The 17,120-nt window shown below is 39.4% G+C and overlaps 1 protein-coding gene across 2 annotated transcripts in view; it reads right to left on the bottom strand.

Annotated features, from left to right (window-relative positions):
- Nucleotides 1–16,449, bottom strand: part of MARCHF1 (membrane associated ring-CH-type finger 1) — an 889,798-nt gene extending 873,349 nt beyond the window's left edge. Inside the window, exon 1 of one of the 2 annotated variants that reach the window (XM_043566174.1) lies at nt 16,294–16,449. The gene's annotated coding sequence lies outside the window, so the exon portion shown is untranslated. The remainder of the gene's footprint in view (nt 1–16,293) is intronic. The other variant, XM_043566194.1, reaches the window with a different exon arrangement.
- Between the last annotated feature and the right edge of the window lie 671 nt (nt 16,450–17,120).

The following is a 17,120-nucleotide window of genomic DNA, read 5'->3' as shown; positions in this document are numbered from 1 at the left end:
ACGCAGGGGCACCTGGGTGGCTCAGTCGGTTAAGCCTCCGACTTCGGCTCAGGTCATGATCTCGCGGTCCATGAGTTCGAGCCCCGCGTCGGGCTCTGTGCTGACAGCTCAGAGCCTGGAGCCTGTTTCGGATTCTGTGTCTCCCTCTCTCTCAGACCCTCCCCCGTTCATGCTCTGTCTCTCTCTGTCTCAAAAATAAATAAACGTTAAAAAAAATTTAAACTTATACATGCAAAAAAATAAGAGGCCTGGTAATGCTTTGTACATTGCTGAAGGACATATAAACCAATACAGCCATAATGCAGAGAATATCATAATCTGTAAGGATAGACAGGTCTATAACAATCTGCTGAAAATAGAAATCTACTACCCTCTGAACAGCATGACCACATTTTCACAATTTTACTACATATTTAAGTATGTATAGCCAATATAATTATTTTTATGTTTGTAAAGGTTGGGAAAGTGATGTAACATTATTATCCTTTGAAGCTTTCTTTTTCCCTCAAATTTTAAAGATTGATCTATGTTGACACATGTAAATTTCAGTTCATTCATTTTAACATCTATATAGTATGCAATTGCTTCAAGATACCATAATTGAACATTTTTAGAATTTTTAAATTAATACAAATGACATTCTCATAAACTCATGTCTCTTTGTGCCCACATGCAAGAGTTTTTCTAGAAGTAAAATTGCAGAATACCTCCAGAAATGCAATACCATACAGTTTGTAAACTAAAGTGTACGAAAAAGATATCCAAGAGATACTATAAGACAAGGCACAGCACAATGCATATTTATCAAAATGTACATGTTCTTATCTGAGCATAAATATATGTATGTGAGAATGTGATGTCTATATTGTGGATACATCTGAGGAAAGAAGTCAATATTTTTGAGTTGAGAGGGAATTGAAGGAGGACTTTCATTTTCTACTCTTAATACTATATTGTTTAAATCTTTTTACAACACACATGCTTTACCTGTTGTTTTACAGCTATAAAAATATCCAAAAAATCCACATCTATTCTTTTATTTTGCATTATGTTTATTATCCTACTAATAAGATACCTAGTAGGACAATAGTAAAAACATCCTGGGGTATCAGATGAAATGTTTATGGTGTGTATGTTCACAAACTAATAATTAAGCAATTAACTTATCTTCCTTCATATTACCATTTATCTTTCAAATAGTCTCATTTCTTCATATTACCATTATCAAAATGAAATGCCCACATTATTGAAAATTTTAGAAAGAAAGAGGAGAAAAATAAAAGCACTCACTATAAAATGATGCCAACTATTAATACTATTCATTCATTCCGTCATTTACTTATGTGGAGGTGGAGGTGGTGGTTGTTGCCAACTTTCCTCTCACGCAACTAAATATTCAAATTTCACCCACACCGAAAAAGTACAAAGACACCTCAAAACTTTAAGTGTATAGCATACACCATATTTTAAACAAAAGCTATACCTGAGAGTTTAAAGAATATATATTAGCTTTAATAGTGGTATGAACTACTCACATTAAATAGCTATTATTATTAGAAAATTTATGGGGCGCCTGGGTGGCTCAGTCGGTTAAGCGTCCAACTATGGCTCAGGTCATGATCTCACGGTTTGTGAGTTCGAGCCCCGTGTCGGGCTCTGTGCTGTCAGCTCAGAGCCTGGAGCCTGCTTCAGATTCTGTGTCTCCCTCTCTCTCTCTGGCCTTCCCCTCTCAAGCTCTGACTCACTCACTCTCTCTCTCTTTCTCTCTCTCAAAAATAAATAAACATTAAAGAAAATTTACTTACTACCTTTAATTCTCACAACAACTGTAGGAAGGAGGTACTATCATCCATGTATTACAGAAAAGGAAACCAACATTCAAACAGGTTAAGCAGTTTGACCACTGTCACCTCAGGAAGTAATGGAGATTATTTCAAAACAACTCAATATGGCTTGAGTCAACTTTTTCCAACTACCATTGTTTCCCATTTCTCTCAGAGGGGAAACTGAGACTTTCTATTTAAAATAAGTTTTCAAATTTTCTTTATATAACAGATATTTCCGTAAGCAAAATATAATAATTGTTCTCTGAGGAAGAACATAAAAACATTCCATCTCTAAAAGCCTAGACACCCCCCCACCCTCCACCGAGCACCCACATGGGGAAGTGCACATGATCAAATTCACACCAAGGCTGCTAAGTGAGTAGGAGCCCATGATGGACAAAAGGGTTTGTGAGTTCAGAGAGTCTGTAATGTACATAACTGTTACCACCATTAAGAGGAAAAAACATAGGTTTATGTGCTATGAAAGCACACAAAACCACATAAAAGTAAAACTTAGTAATTTTTAATTGTTCTTGTAATTATTTATTAGAACAAGTTAGAGATGACAATCAATGACTTAAAACAATTTATTTAAAACAAACATGATTTCGGGGCGCCTGGGTGGCGCAGTCGGTTAAGCGTCTGACTTCAGCCAGGTCACGATCTCGCACTCCGTGAGTTCGAGCCCCGCGTCGGGCTCTGGGCTGATGGCTCAGAGCCTGGAGCCTGTTTCCAATTCTGTGTCTCCCTCTCTCTCTGCCCCTCCCCCATTCATGGTCTGTCTCTCTCTGTCCCAAAAATAAATAAACGTTGAAAAAAAAAAAAATTAAAACAAACATGATTTCTAATTTAAAAATAGGCAGAGGACCTGAATAAACATTTTTCCAAAAAAGACATACAGTTAGCCAACAGGCACATGAAAACATGTTCAACCTCTTTAATTATCAGGGAAATGAAAACTATAACCACAATATACCTGTTGGAATGACTAGATGCAAAAAGACAAGAAAGAATGAGAATGTGAAGAAAAAGGAAACCTCATGCATTGCTGCTGAGATTGTGAACTGGTGCAGTCACTGTAGAAAATAGTATCAAGGTTCCTCAAAATTAATAATAGAAATATCATATGATCCAGTGATTCCACTACTGGGTTTATTTAAAACAAACATTACTCAAAGAAAACAAAAACACTAATTCAAAAAGATATATGCACCTCTGTTTACTGCAGCACTATTCACAATACTCAAGATATGGAAGCAATCCAAGTGCCCATCGACAGATCAAGTACAAAGAAAATGTGATACACACACACACACACACACACACACACACACACACACACACTGAAATGTTACTCAGTCATAAAAAAAGAATGAGATCTTGCCATTTGTGAAAGTATGAATGAACTTGGAGGGTATTATGTCAAGTGAAATTAGTCAGATAAAGATAAAGGCCATATGATTTCACTTGTATGTGGAATCTACAAAACAAGCAGAAACAGACCCATAAATACAGAGAACAAACTGATAGTTGTTGGGGGGATGGGCAAAATGGGTGAAGGAAAGTGAGAGACACAGGCTTCCAGTTATGGAATGAATGTCCAGGGACTAAAAGGCACGACATAAGGAATATAGTTGATGGTACTGTAACAGTGTTGTATAGTGACAGATGGTAGCTACATTTTTGGTGAGCAGAGCATAATTATAGTTGTCTAATCACTATGCTGTACACCTGAAATTAATGCAACTTCAATGAAAAAAAAATTCTTAGATCCCAGTAAGAGTTGTCTCTCATACTGTTGAGAGGCAAATTATTCAAAGAAGTTTTTGCACTAGATGTATCTCCATAGAGTGTAACTTAGCATGAAATAGAAGATTTTTTTCACACCATTTTTCTCTATATGTAATTTTATCATAAAAGATATACAGATAAATGCAAAAGTATTAAAAAATAACCAACACCCACAAGAGAACTATTCAGATTTAACAGAAGCTATCACTTTCAAGTTTTGCTTCATCTTTTTTTTTTCCATTCAAGAAGTATCTAACTTTTTTTGTCAAAAGAAATCATACTTATGAAAAATTATTTGGAAAATAAGGAGAAGTAGGGTAAAAAACTAACCATAGTCCCAGGACCACTATCAACATTTTGAAACACTTACTTTTATTATTTAAAGAAAAACAGATTTGTGTAATTAGACTTCTAACACAAAGATTCCTTTACATGTCCCCAAAATATATTTTTGGCCTTTCTGGGTTACTGGGTACTGTGTTGAAAAAATTTTAACACCTTTTGCATCATTTTTAACAATATCTATAAATTGGTAACTATGGCTCATCCTCATAACAAAAGTCCACGGAAATAGTGTCTATTACCACTGCTTTTAAGATTCTTTTCTTAATTTTGGTCTACAAAAGCTAAGGAAGTTTAATGATTCTGCTTTTCAGAGCCTAAGGGTGGTTATCCTCTAACGTGAATGTTGTAAGGAACAAATCATAAAGTCTCAGGGACACTTGGATGCTCAGTCGGTAAAGCCGTTAAGCGTCTGTCTCTTGATTTTGTTCAGCTCAGGTCAGAATCTCGCTGTTCATGAGACTGAGCCTCACATCAGGCTCTGCTCTGACAGTGTGGAGCCTGCTTGGGATTGCATCTTACTCTCTCTTTCTCCCTTCCCCGGCTTGCCCTGTCTCTATCTCAAAATAAATAAACATTTTTTTTAAATGTCTCAGACTTTACCTTTGATACTTGTTATTCAACATCCTAATAATCTGCCCATTTAATTCCCCCCACTTCTGTCTAATTCCCTCTCATTGTTCATGGCACAAATCTTTGTTTCATGTAGTAATTACTGAGTAAATACATGTTTTCCCCTGTACTTACTAAATATTTTTAAAATAATAGACAAGAGATTTCATAAAAGATTAAGTTTAAAAGTAACCTATAAAGATAAACCAAGCTATCTCATGAAAGAGGGAGTATTGCTGGCAAGACCATTATATATATTATGCTAAATCTTAGAGGGTCATTTCACACCGTGTCTTAAATACAACTTTGGGTTCCGTTAAGGCAAAATTGCTAAGAAATATCAAAGGAAATATAGTTCTAGGTGGAAAGTAATTTGTCTCTAATTTCTTACATTTCAAATCTGGGAGAAATTAGCAAAAGCAGAATCCAAACTTGTGTGAGTACTTAGGCAATTTAACTATATTAAAACTTAAGTACATGAACTCTTCTGGGACTGAGTAATTAAATGTGGCTATGCACCATACCTCAGCAGCATCTATATACACTCTTTGTGTGCTACACTATTAAAATCAATCTCAAGTAAAAGTTTAGTTGAAATACTTTTAAAAGAGAAAAGTCTAGGGGCACTTGGGTGCTCAGTCCGTTGGGCATCCGACTTCAGCTCAGGGCATGATCTCACTGTTCATGGGTTCGAGTCCCACATCGGGCTCTGTGCCGACAGCTCAGAACCTGGAGCCTGCTTCAGATTCTGTGTCTCCTCTCTCTCTGCCCCTCCCCTGCTCATACTCTGTCTCTCTCTCTCTCTCTCTCAAAAATAAATACTCTCAAAAATAAATAAACATTTTTTAAAAATTAAAAAAAGAGAAAGTCTATCTACAATTCTACCACCTTAAAAACTAACAGATAACTAATAAAAATACATAAATTTTTGTAACACTGTAAAACTCCTTAGATGTAAAGAATTTTAAAAGCCTCATAGACAGTTCTTAAGGTATCCCCATGAGGTAGGACAAATAAATTGAATAAATTAATAAATATCCCTTTTCTTTCAACTTTATTTATTTATAAATGCATTAACTTCAAAATTATCCATTCCTACAATTCTCACACACTTAATGTTCATAACTTTAAGTATTTGTTAGTCTGCATATATCATATAATATTCTCCCAGATGTTTCACACATTTGTTTTTTGCTCAAATGTCATCTGGTTTATTCATGAGGCCCCTCCTTACTGTCACCATCACACATACACAATCACATACACTCATGCATACACACTTCATTCTTTAATATTCAAAGCATTTTGTGACAGTCCCTCCTACTTGGCACATCTCCTCCTTCGGGCTGTGACTCCTTAGAAACTGCCAAGCTTTCCCAACAATAGGGCTTGCGCACACTTCATTGTCCCTCTGTTTGAAAACTCTTTCCTTCTCTAATTAACTCGTTTTCATCCTTTTGATCGATGTCAGCTCATGTCACCTTCTCAAAGAGGCTTGCCCAGGTCTCCCTTGCTAAGTCAAACCCCTATAACAGGCTTTCTCACCAGTGTGTACTTGTTCATCAGTGCATTCACCCTGGCATGTGTGTGTTCATTTGTGTGGTTAATTAATTTCACTGAAATAAAACTTTCCAAAAGAGGCAGTAATTGTGCCACATTTTGTTACTCATTTTGCCACCAGGACCTAGCTAGGGCATACATATCAAAGGGAACTAAAACAAAAAGTGGGGGAAGGGGGGACTGATTAGGTCAACAGATGACCTTATAGTTACTAGAAGAATTCTTTAAATAGCCTCATTTGGTGACCTGAAAGATGACGACTTTATAAATAAAACACCTTTGAAAAAATACATTGTTTTAGCTTTTTCCTTACAATTTCTCTCACTATAAATAGAATTGGCTTAGTCCTGATTCTTGTTCTTTCTTGTTTTGTTTTTTTTGTTTTTCATTTTCTTCTACAGAAAAAAAAAAGTAATTTACCATGTATCTTAGCCCAAGTTCCCTTCAAAAGAATAATGTGAAATAGAAACTTATGTGCAGGGATGCCTGGGTGACTCAGTTGGTTGAGCATCCAAATCTTAACGTAACTTTTCCCAGGGTTGTGGGATCAAACCCTATGCTCAGCATGGAGCCTTCTTAAGATTCATTCTCTCTCTTCCTCTGTCCCTCTCCCCTGCTCGCATGCTCACTCTCTCACTCTTGCTCTCCCTTTCTCTAAAATAAAATTTAAAAATTTTAGTTAAAAAAAAAATGTGCAAATACCAGAAGGTGATCCCAGATGGTAAGAATGAAGCACCAGGTAAAGTGAAATAGGAAATAAAAGCCAATATAAGAATATGGAGTTGGGTTGTCACCATGGCCAAATGAGGTTCCACTCAACCTGGACCCTCAGGGGGAACTACAGAAAGCCTTTCTCTCTCAGAACTGCCCACCTATTCCCACTGATTGAGGGATTCTCCTAGTGGTATTAGCTTCTCCCCACTTCTAGGCTGCACTTTTAGGGGCAAAGGGATATATAAGACATGCTGGTCAAATCACAGAGCAGCAGTTGAAAGATACTCTGCAGAAGTTCAAGGTGAGAAGAAGTCAACACAATTGAGGCACAGCCCGCCAAAAATGTTTGCCACAGTCACAGGAAGACCTGGAAGTGAGGCTGAAATGGAAGTGAGCCTGAAAGGATACACATCAGACTCCAAGAGGCATATGACACACAGTATGAGCATCAGGGCATTGCTCATCAGAGAGTCAGCACCAAATAACAAGCAAGGAACACTACAGTCCCTAATTTATCATTCTTACCAAGCCTCGGTGAGTTTCCTAATGTACCTTAATACACTGAAAGGAAGGATGGGAGGGAAAGAACCCATTCCGGGCATTTTGAACAACTTGGTTGTGTCTCAAAACTCCATGGTTTCTCAAGATCATAAGACCATGAAAAGACCCACCACTAATATCATCCTCAATGAGGAAAAACTGAGAGCTTTCCCCCTAAGGTCAGGAACATGACAAGGATGTCCACTCTCACCACTGCTGTTCAACACAGTGTTGGAAGTCCTAGCCTCAGCAATCAGACAACACAAAGAAATTAAAGGCATCCAAATTGGCAAGGAAAAAGTCAAACTTTCACTCTTCACAGATGACATGATACTCTACATGGAAAACCCAAAAGACCCTATCAAAAAACTGCTGAAACTAATACATGAATTCAGCAAAGCTGCAGGATATAAGATCAATGTACAAAAAATGGGTCGCATTTCTATACACCATAAAGCAGCAGAAAGAGAAATCAAGGAATCAATCCCATTTACAATTGCACCAAAAACCATAAAATACCTAGGAATAAATCTAACTAAAGAGGTGAGAAATGTATACACTAAAAACTATAGAAAGCTTATGAAAGAAATTAAAGAAGACACAAAAAAATGGAAAAACATTCCAGACTCATGGATTGGAAGAACAAATATTATTAAAATGTCAACACTACCCAAAGTAATCTACACAGTCAATGCAACCGCTATCCAGATAACACCAGCATTCTCCACAGAGATAGAACAAACAATCCTAAAATTTGTATAGAACCAAAAAAGACCCTGAATACCCAAAGCAATCCTGAAAAATAAAACCAAAGCAGGAGGCATCACAATTCTGGACTTGAAACTGTATTACAAAGCTGTAATCATCACGACGGTATGGTACTGGCACAAAAACAGACACATAGATCAATGGAACAGAATAGAGAACCCAGAAATGGACCCACAAACATATGGCCAAGTAATCTTTGACAAAGTGGGAAATAATATCCAATCAAAAAAGTCTCGGGGCGCCTGGGCGGCTCAGTCGGTTGAGCGTCCGACTTCAGCTCAGGTCATGATCTCATGGCTCCTGAGTTCGAGACCCGTGTCGGGCTCTGTGCTAACAGCTCAGAGCCTGGCGCCTGCTTCTGCTTCTGTGTCTCCCTCTCTTTCTGCCTCTAACCCACTCGCATTCTGTCTCTGTCTCTCTCAAAAATAAACATTTAAAAAAAGAAAAGAGTCTCTTCAGCAAATGGTTTTGGAAAACTGGACAGTGACATGCAGAAGACTGAACCTGGACCACTTTATTACTCCATACACAAAAATAAATCGAAAATGGATAAAAGATCTAAACATAAGACAGGAACCCATCAAAATCCTAGAGGACTAAACAGACAACAACCTCTTTGGCCTCAGCCACAGCAACTTCTTACTTGACATGTCTCCAGAGGCAAGGGAAACAAAAGCAAAAATGAACTATTGGGACCTCATCAAGATAAAAAGCTTCTGAACAGCAAAGGAAACAATCAGCAAAACTAAAAGGCATCTGACGGAATGGGAGAAGATATCTGCAAATGACACATCAGATGAAGGATTGGTATCCAAAATCTATAAAGAACTTCTCAAACTCAACACCCAAAAACCAAACAATCCAGGGAAGAAATGGGCAAAAGACATAGACATTTTTCCAAAGAAGACACCCAGATGGCTAACAGACACATGCAAAAATGCTCAACTTCACTCAATATCAGGGAAATACAAATCAAAACCACAATGAGATACCACCTCACACCTGTCAGAATGGCTCACATTAACAACTCAGGCAACAACAGATGTTGGTGACGATGTGGAAAATAGAGGATCTCTTTTGCACTGCTGGTGGGAATGCAAACTGGTGTAGCCACTCTGGAGAACAGTATGGAGGTTCCTCAAAAAATTAAAAATAGAACTATCCTACAATCCAGCAATTGCATTATAGGTATTCATCCAGAGAATACAGGAGTGCTGATTTGCATGGGCACATGCTTCCCAATGTTTATAGCAGCACTATCGACATTAGCCAAATTATGGAAAGAGCCCAAATGTCCATTGACTGATGAATAGATAAAGAAAATATGGTGTGTGTGTGTGTGTGTGTGTAATGGAATATTACTTGGTGATCAAAAAGAATGAAATTTTTCCATTTGCAACAATGTGGATGTAACTACAGTGTATTATGTTAAGTGAAATAAGCCGGTAAAAGAAATGCAAATATCATTATGATTTCACTCACAGGTGTAATTTAAGATATGAAACAGATGAACATAAGGGAAAGAAAGCAAAAATAATATAAAAACAGAGAGGTAGACAAACCGTAAGAGACTCTTAAATACAGAGAACAAACTGAGGGTTGCTGGAGGGGTTTGGGATGGGGGATGGGACTAAATGGGCAATGAGCATTAAGGAGGACACTTGTTGAGATGAGCACTGGGTGTTATAGGTAAGTGATGAATCACTAAATTCTACTCCTGAAATTACCCTGAATTTATAATCACTTAAGGGGCGCCTGGGCAGCTCAGTTGGTTGGGCGTCTGACTTCGGCTCAGGTTATGATCTCATGGTTCATGAGTCTGAACCCTGCCTCAGGCCCTGTGCTGACAGCTCAGAGCCTGGAGCCTGCTTTGGATTCTGTGTCTCCTCTCTCTGCCCCTACCCTGCTCATGCTCTGTCTCTCTCTCTCTCTCTCTCTCAAAAATAAGCATTAAGAAACTTTTATAATCACTTAGAAGTGGAATTACATATTTTAGTTCACTTTGAGTATCTATCCATCACTAGACAGGTTCAACAAAAATTCTAGGTCAATCCACAGAAGTGTAGTTAATTTAGGTCATACTTGAAGTGTATTGTTACAGATATTACTTCTGAAACTACTAACCAACCTTTGCATCATATCTTCTGGAAGAAATATATTTTTGGTATTGGTGCATTCATCTATATACCAAAAAAAGAAGTTATACACATTTAACTTATTAACTTTATTATATGCAAGTGACAAGACATCAGTCTGTATCAGTTGCTTGTCTGAGTAACAAGTTGAAAAACAAAAGATAGTTGTTTCTAGAAAGAGGGAAGCTCCAGACTTTCCACGTTATCCACTCCTTATATGTGGAATTTATTTGCAAGTTAGGATGATTCATATACCATGGGGTTCCTTTGTTCAGAAAAAAAAGTGGGTTTTATATATACATACATGTGTGTGTTTGTTGTGTGTGTATAGCACTCCCAAGAGAAAGAAAAGTTTTGCCAATTTGTTATATTTAGTTACCATGAATTCGAATTTACTAGCTTCAAGATTTCAGATGGAAGAAGCATCCAAGAGGTAAGCTGAATTTTAATGGTGTTTTTATCCCCTGGGATGATGAGTGGGAGCATTTGCCAATCTAGACAAATACCAAGAGGCTGAGAGTATGAGCAGGGGACCACTGAAACAGGGTAGGGAATCCAGCAGAAATTCTGGCAGTCGTATGGGGCTGGAGATAAAAAAAAAAAAAAAAAAAAATAGGTGCAGGAGGGACCAAGATGCCAGTGAGAAATAAATGATGAAGCATCAAGCTGACACATGCGTGGTTTTAGCCACATGACGTCTGCTGACATGTGAAGCTACGTATACGATGCTAAAGGACTAAGAAGAACGCTTCTGAAAAGAAGAGCAGGATTCTCAGAAGTACTGCCCCGAATTGTGTTTAGTACCTGTGAATGCACCAGTGGATGCTCTAAATATCTATGCCTTGGCAGCTAGGTTCCCCCGCAAGGGATAAAGACTATTAGTACTTGAGTCAGCTCAGTCACTGATCGGATTATAAGGACTGGCAACCTCTCTAATTCATTCACCTAGCAGGAGTGCCGACAACTCTTTGGACCTGGATAAATCATCCGGAGATTCTAGAATTTTTATACACAATTACTAAAATCAAGAGTAAAGACAGACACTGAAGAAAAGTTCTACAGTAAGCCAGTTATTGGTGTTAACTAACAAAAACTTTCAAATGATCTTGATTAATATGTTCAAAGTAACAGAGGAAAGGGTGGAAAAATAGATTAATTGGTATCTATAGCAAAGAATGAAATGCACTTTGAAAACCAAAAAAATACACTAAGTACAGTAATAACCCATAGATGAGCTTGAAAGCATAACAGCCATAGTGAAGGAGAGAAGGCTAGTAAACTGGAATAAAAGATCAAAGGAAAATATCCACACAAACATAGAAAGAAAGAGTAGAAAATAGTGAAACAAGTGTAAGAGCATGCTGGGCACAGTGAAACCGTGTACTAAACATACAACTGAGATCTCAGAAAAAAAGAAAAGAAACAGAATGGAGTAAAACTATTTCTTCAAGAACTCATCAATGAATTTCATCTGATGAAACACATCAATCCACAAATTCAGAAAGCACTACAAACTCTAAAGAGGATAAACAAAAAGAAAACCATACCTACTAACATCTTTGAAGGACTGAAAAAAACTAAAGACAAATGAAGAATCTTAAAATCAGCCAGAGACAAAGACACATGACCTGCAAAACAGCAAGACTGGCAGGTCTGATGGAAGCCTAAGTCAGGAGAATAACTACTTCAAGTGTTCACAGGAAATGACTGCCAAACAAAAATTCTATTCCCGGTTTACATATTCTTTATAAAAATAAAAGCTGTATAAAAATATTTTCAGACACACAAAAAATGAGAGAATTTGTCGCCAGCAAACTTGCAATTAAAAGGTATATAACAACCTATTTAGCAAGTTTTATGATAAATTGTAATACAGGAATTGCCGAGAATGCAGCTAATTAAAAATACCAGATGTTTAAAATAGAAATCACAAACTATATAGATTCACCTCTATGTATGTTTACTTCTTTTTTTATTTTTTTTAATTTTTTTCTGTTTATTTATTTTTGAGAGAGAGAGTGTGCACGCGAGAGACAGACAGAAAGAGAGAAAGGGGGAGGAAGGAAGGGGCGGAGAGAGGGAGGCACAGAATCTGAAGCAGGCTCCAGGCTCTGAGCTTTCAGCACAGAGCCCTACATGGGGCTCAAATTCACAAACCAGGAGATCATGACCTGAGCTGAAGTCAGACACTCAACTGACTGAGCCAACCAGGAGCCCCTATATAAGTTTACTTCTTTAACTGAAAATATCTAGAAGTTACAAAGTTAAGTAATGAGGTAGTATCTGTTGCACAGTTCTTCCTGTTTTTTGGAAATCACTTTTGCACATCAGCTCATTTACTGGGTGGACCATACCCTGTGAGAAATGCAGGGCAGATGTTATCATCTTTATTTTATGGAAAGTGAAACTAATGCTCAAGAGATTCAGAAGCCTGTCCTCAATTACATGACAAAGTCAAAACTAGAACATGCATTTCCTTCCTACCCAGCTTTTATCACTCTGACACATTGGGAAGTAGAAAATAAATATAGGGGCACCTGGCTGGATCAGTCCGTAGAGCACCCAACTCTTGATCTCAGGGCTGTAAATTCTAGTCCCACATTGGGTGCGGAGATTACTTAAAAATAAAATCTTCTAAAAAACTAAAAATAAAATAATAGTATTATAGAGGTCCATTAAGTGGCATAATACATAACAAACAAGGGGATGATTTGGGCTTCTGGAGATTTTGTCTCAAACGTTCTTTAATTTTGTTTTTAAAAACTCCATTACCTATGTTATTTTAACCCAGTGAATAAGATATTATGACACTCCTGAATATTTTCTACTGTTTCATAACTGTTGACTTTCACTCTTAACTTTCAATTTCCAGAAGAAGCAGAGACACCAAAACTTTTCAGCCAAAAACGTTTTACTGACCAATTTCTTTATCAAAGACCTATGCAAGAGTTAACACCACAATGTCTTGTGATGCATAAAACATCCTTTAACTAGTATTTGAAAAACACCATAGAAAAGCTCATAAGACAATCTCTGATGGAGTTCAAGATATAATGTTGCCTCAAGGAAGGCACAGAGTTTCACTGTATTACAGAGATTCTACAGTATCTGTTCAAATCCAACAGCTGGAACAGGGAAAACAAGAGGCCACCAAATAATATAAACTTATTCCTCCTACATAATTTTTTTCTTAGAAATCCTCCAGTATTCTGACATCATGCTCTTTTCTACAATCTTGAAAACATCACTATTGCCTACTCCAAGCAATATACTATAGTTTTTCTTTTGTCTGATAATGCAACTTCCTCTCATCTTTTTCCTGTTAAGCATCCTTGCATAACAAAATAGCCAAAATATTTGTGAATACATTAAAGAACATCGTGATAATATTCCCTAATTCAGGGACATTCTTTTACTTCATGTTTTTAAAATAATACTGTACTGCCTATTAAATATACAAAATCATATATATATATATATTTATAAGATGCTCATACTTTGAGAACTTTCCTCACATACTCTAGTGTATGCGTAGTGAAGATCATTTTTTGTACCTTCTTGGATAAATATTTTTAAAATAAAAGATTTCAAACATAAAACATAACCTATCTTTAATGTGGAATTTTACTTACCTCAAAGGGAGTAACACATTCTATTGTTAAAGGAAATATCATTTGCCAAAAGTCACTAGCCAAATACCATATACCTCCTACTTATGATTATTAGTTGCTGACTGTGTGACTGGGACTATATATATTTTATACATATGTATATTTTGTATGTTGGGTGTACCCCATCACATAAGCACATCATCAGCCTGTATGCTCACAGGGTTAGTTTCAAAAAGAGATGTTGTCACTATAATATGTAAGAAAAGCAGCCAACATGAGCAAGGGGCTCTCTAAGAACCTTCATGTAAAGCTCCTTAACTTTTACTATAAGGAGACGAGTACAATAAAGTTAAAAAGAAAAACTTTTAAGGAAACAGGTGGAGCCCTTTATAAGTCAGGAAACAAATAATAAAATAAAAATTATTTCTGAATCACAGGAGAAAACGTTGCCACTAACCCCAAAGTCCTGGGTACAGGTAAGCTCGTATCATTGGTCTCTCAACATAACACCACATAATCAAAGATTTAATTATGCACTTCCCAAGAGAAGACTGGAAAAGCCACACAGTGCACTTTTCCAAAAGCAAAACTGATGTGAAATTCTTAGTCTCACCATTTATATTTAGTAAAATCTCCTTCCATCATTTCACCCAGTTAGCTCCTTTTTCACTTCCACCACGTGTTTTAATTCAAATAATTTTCTATCATGTCTGTTCTAAAAAGACTTCAAACTTTATCAGAAGGGCAATCACTGGTCTTTTACACTTTTATACTTCTGTTTTTAAAAAGCTTCACTTGGATCATCTATCTTTAAAGAAAAAGAAACAGTCTAAAGGAAAACCAGTAACCCTTTTTAAGAAAAGGAAAATGAAATTACTCTTTGAATTATAACTGAGGTTGTTACTTTCTTACACCCTACCATTATGTTAGATACTGGAATATCAAACTTGCATACAAGAATCTCCTTGATATTCGGGGATCATTATACACTAAATCCATGAAAATAAAACAGCTCTTAAATTTTTAAATATTTTAGATTGCCATGAATGAAACTCCAAAAGAAAGTAACCGAACCCCAAAGTAACAAACTTTCATTCCTTCCACCTTTTTAACAATGTGTTACTTCTGGAAATAAAGTGATATCAAAATCAAATATTCCAATAGGTACCGCCACTTCTCTGTGATCTGAAAATTGGGACTCTTCCCAAACAGAAGGAATTCATCGATAAAACGTGTGTCAAACCTGCAGGCAGCGAGGAGGCGTGGGTATTGCTATCTTGGCTTTCTAGCACTTAACACGCATCACAACTCTAAGACACCTGAGCAGGTTCCGAATATTTTCCCTTTAAGCCCTCAAAACTCTGTAACAGGACAAATCTCGAACACATTTGGCAAGAAAACCTCTTCCGAAATTACTGAACAACAAAAGGGACTGCCAGGAAGGCGTGGATCTCCTTAACTGTATCCTGAACCTGCTTCTAATTCCATCCACCTGCCGCAAATAATCCTCACAATAAGCGCGTCAGAAACCAGAAAAAAAAAAAAAAAAAAGAAAGAAAGCTAGAGTGCGTCTCCCTAAGTTTGCTCTTTGACTCACACCACTAGGGGACAGAACTTGGGCGTCATTCGGCCTCAATTAGTCACTTCACTTCCAGGAGCTTAAGAAGCTCGCCCTGCACCTGTCTAACTGCGACACTTACCGTGGGCGCAGGACACTTCTGGTGTCTCAAGTCCCAGCTCTCAGTCCCGCCTGCCGCAGGAACACAATGGCATCCCTCGCCCAGGCGGGTGGGTGCCGGGGACCCGGATCCGACTCGACAGTTGCGGAGAGCCTGACTCAGATTTGAGTGCATTAACGCTACACCCAAGACAAAGGCTGCCCTCGGTGGTCCTGGGCGTGCGCCCGCCCTGGGGTGATCGGTGCCCGCCCCCCTCAAGCCCACACTGGAAGCTCGTGAGCCTGTAAAGTGGCCGTCATCGATTCCACGCTTTCCGAGGGGTGCGGTTCGCTGACTAGTACGAAGCTGGTGTAAACAGCGCGCCGCGCACTGGGGAGCCACCAGAAAAGGCTAGCGCGCAGGGCGGGCGCTGGCGGACCAGCGGAGGTAACTACTACCCCCGGGCAGCCGGCTGGCACAGTCTCCACTCACCCGAGCGGCGCCCGCAGGCGAGCCCGCCGCCTGGGAGTTGGGTCCCAGCACCCACCACGCACCCCAGCCAGGAGCCTCGGCTGCTTCGCGGACCCACCGGGCAAAGGCACCTGCTGCCAATGCTCCCAGCCTGGTGCTGTGCCAAGCCCCGCTCGGGGTCAGGGACACAGACGCCCGGGACGGGGAGCCGAGGAGGGTACGGGCTCGCAGCGAGGCGGATTGAACGATCTTTGCAATCACTCACCGGCGGAGGGCGAAGTCGCTCAGGCGGCCGCGCGGCGGAGCGCAAGGAGCATCCCGCGGCGCAGGCATCCTCCCATCCTTTGTCAGTAGCGGGCGGAGCGCTCCTCCCCAGCTTGCGGACGTACACCCGGCTCTGGCTCCGCTTCCCAGCCCTCTCCCCTCCTCTCCTCCCCCTCCCCTTCTCCGTCCCCCTCTCGGAGCCGGCACTCACTCGGCTCCCATGATGTCATCCGGTGGAAATCTGCCATGCTCAAAGACTAGAATAATCCAGCGCTCACGCGGGGAACGCAGCGCGGGCGGAGGCGGCGGCAGAGCCTTTAGGCGTACCCACAACCGGCCTGGCCAGTATAACTGGAGTCCAGGCCCGGATGAGGAGGGGTCTGCAGAAAGGTGGTTCCGAGGGTGTGGAAGAGCGGGGTGGGCGTGGTGGGGATGAAGCCCAGGACGAAAAGTGCGGGCTCTGCTGCAAAGATTCCTAACTCAGTGTTTAGACTGACGGCGAATTCCAAGGGTAAGGAGAAAGTTTTTTTTGGCTTCTTGGCCGCTGTAGCGCCCCAGCACGGCGCTGAACTCCTATGGTACAGCCAGGAGAAGGCCTAGAACCCCTTGGACTCCAGAACTGCAGCCTCAGAGTTTAGGGTGTCTGGCCCCTGGCCATCTCCGTGACTAGCAGCTAAGAGGATGAAGAAAGACTCATACTGCTCATGGGCGAGAGAATCTGAAACAAAACATCCGGAAATGAGGGGGTCACGGCGACCTGTGAAACTGACAAGGAAAAGACCATCACTCCCTTGAGAAGAAGAATAACAGAAAATCACCCGTGGCCTT

Source organism: Prionailurus bengalensis, chromosome B1 (genome assembly GCF_016509475.1).
Source record: "Prionailurus bengalensis isolate Pbe53 chromosome B1, Fcat_Pben_1.1_paternal_pri, whole genome shotgun sequence".
Classification (NCBI taxonomy): domain Eukaryota; kingdom Metazoa; phylum Chordata; class Mammalia; order Carnivora; family Felidae; genus Prionailurus; species Prionailurus bengalensis.
The sequence above is the reverse complement of the archived record's forward strand: the minus strand, read 5'-3'. Positions and strand labels throughout refer to the sequence as shown.